At 45.1% G+C, this 2,747-nt stretch overlaps 1 pseudogene; it reads left to right on the top strand.

The window, feature by feature from the left end:
* Positions 1 to 418: 418 nt before the first annotated feature.
* Positions 419 to 2,157, top strand: LOC103582073 (annotated as a pseudogene).
* The last annotated feature ends 590 nt before the right edge of the window (positions 2,158 to 2,747 follow it).

The raw sequence follows: 2,747 nt of genomic DNA, 5'->3' as shown, positions 1-2,747 counted from the left end.
AACTTCTGAGAACTTGAGAGTGTACATTTAAAACCATGATTCTACTACACAAATAAGAATGAAACTTGGGTCTGGGAAGATCCCTCTGAGCCATCAAAACAACATATAAAAGGAGATGCATTGTAGGGGGACTAAAGGATGTACAGATAATTGCACATTTGTGCTGCCATTTGGGTACACTGAATATGAAATGTGGCACTTTTCTGAAGCATAATTAGGATGGTAACATGAGTTCAAAGGCTAGACACTACTACAAAAAAAAGGAATAAGTAGTCATGTAAGTTTTCATTTCCATCTGTGATCTCTTTCCAATCTTTCACTACCCCCAGAATGTCCCTGTTCTCAATTTTATGATCTGAACTTCCATTTTCTAACCTAAATCATTTATCTCAGCAGCTGCACAAGATCGAAGCACGGGATGAGGGTGAGGGGTCAGATAGGTACAGAATTTAATGTCAGCCTCAAATTTCTAATGTTGGCAAGTAGCTTCACTTTGGTGGCTAGTAAAAATAAAGGAGTTAATTAGATAACCTCTGTGTTCTTACTCATTTTTAAAGATTTGTCATTCTACAGTTTGGTAAATCAAACTGGAATGTTTTGGCCTGAGAAAGCCTCATACTCACCCCTGAGTTCTTACATAGGAACCGCAACCTGCCCTAGCACGTGAGCACACGGGCAAATCGGAAACCTGACTTAGGATTGTGCGCCTGTCACCACAGCCGAGTCTCAGCCAGTGGCGGTCGGTCAGCTGTGTGTACCCCACTTCCTCTGTCTGTAGCGTCACTTCTCCTGTCCTGTCTGTAAATCTAACCCACCGTGCGTTGTTGGCCGTAGTCCGTCTTCATCTGTGCCAGCTGGGGGCTGCCCGATTCGTGAGTCTTTTTAAATTTTTTTCTTTTCTCCTCAAATTAAACTCTGTTAAACTAAAATTGCCTGAACTTTTTTCTCTTAACAAGTTCTTCAGTGGTGACCCTGCAGATGTCAAGTTCATGATTTAAAATGAACTGTTGAGGTCAGCCCGCGCCTGTGGAGGAAGAACGAGCAGAGCCGGGGAGAGAAGCACGTTTCTCGGTCGCCTCAGCTCATACGCACCACGGCGACCCCCGTGCGACAGCCCCCGCAGCCTGGCGGCGGGAAGCGCAGAGGCAAGGTGCAGTACGTGCAGGCCAAGCGGGCTCGGCGCTGCGACGCCGGCGGGCCGCGGCAGCTGGAACCCGGGCTGCAGGGCAACCTCATCACCTGCAGCATGAACGAGCGCAAGTGCGTGGAGGAGGCCTACAGCCTGCTCAGCGAGTACGGAGACGACTTGTACGGGCCAGAGAAGTTTACAGACAAGGACCAGCAGCCCTCTGGACGTGAAGACGACGACGATGTGGAGGCTGCCTTGAAGAAAGAAGTTGATGACATTAAGGCATGTACAGAGATGAAGCTAAGAAGATTCCAGTCAGTGGAGAGTGGGGCAAATAATGTAGTCTTCATCAGGACACTGGGATAGAACCCGAGAAATTGGTGCATCATATTCTGCAAGATATGTAGAAAACCAAGAAGGAGACGACTCGGGTTATTTTACGTATGTTACCCATCTCAGGCGCATGCAAGGCTTTCTTAGAAGATATGAAAAAATATGCAGAAACATTTCTCGAACCCTGGTTTAAAGCTGCAAACAAAGGGACATTTCAAATTGTGTACAAATCTCGAAATAACAGTCACATGAATAGAGAAGAAGTTATCAAGGAATTGGCAGGAATAATGGGCAGCCTTAATTCAGAAAATGAAGTGAATCTCACCAATCCACAGTGCACAGTGGTAGTAGAAATCATCAAAGTTGTCTGTTGCCTGAGTGTCGTGAAAGATTACATGTTGTTCAGGAAATACAATCTCCAGGAGGTGGTGAAGATTGGTAAGGATCTGTCACAGCTTAAACCAAAGCAGGGAAAAAATGTGAAAGAAGCTAAATTAGAATCCGGTGACAAATTAAATCAAAATGACCCAGCAGAAGGAAAAAATAACCAGCAAGTGATACCAGAGCATAGTGAGGAGCTAGGGCAGGCAAAACCAATGTCTGAGATGCAGGGGGTGAATGAGGGAGGTACTAAACCTGAACTTGCAAGTCAAATCACAGAAGGATCCAAGTCAAATGAAGGTGACCTCTCATAGGAAGTCATTTGGTGTTGGAGGTGGGTTTGTCACCTGGGATTCAGTGAGATGTTGCTAGGGTTCCAGGTAAAGTCGTGACTGAAAATACTGTTTTTTGACCTTTGTGTGCTGCATAATGCTGTTCTCACAGTAGTGCACAATGATTGCACAGCCCTGTTAACAGTCTTGTAAGAGATCTTTCGGCCCTGTATGGCAGTGTGCATAGGCCCACATGCTGTTGCACGGTGGGGCAGGGTGAAAGGAGGCTGATGCTGGGCTCTCCCTCATAATTACCTTCCCCAGCCTCCTCTTATGCTCTGCCAGCTGACTTAGGGGAGTGAACAAGTTCTGGGCAAGTAGAAAATTAGAGGGAAATTTTCATCCTGAGGGAGGAATTTTTATGTGCCGCAACTCAGCTGTCCCCTGCCACTTTGTAGTAAACATTGCAAAAACATGGATTGTGTATGTTAGAAGTGAATTGTTTTGTGATCTTTTTGTACTTTTTGCGATTTTCTTGTTTGGTTATTATGTCTTGTTTTTATATTTTCTTAACACGTGTGTGTTACAAACAAATCTGACAGTCCAGTTCTTGCAGTTTTTGAAGGCAAGGT

Source organism: Galeopterus variegatus, unplaced genomic scaffold (genome assembly GCF_000696425.1).
Source record: "Galeopterus variegatus unplaced genomic scaffold, G_variegatus-3.0.2 Scaffold14803, whole genome shotgun sequence".
NCBI lineage: Eukaryota > Metazoa > Chordata > Mammalia > Dermoptera > Cynocephalidae > Galeopterus > Galeopterus variegatus.
Note: the sequence above shows the minus strand (reverse complement) of the source record. Positions and strands in the feature narration are given on the sequence as shown.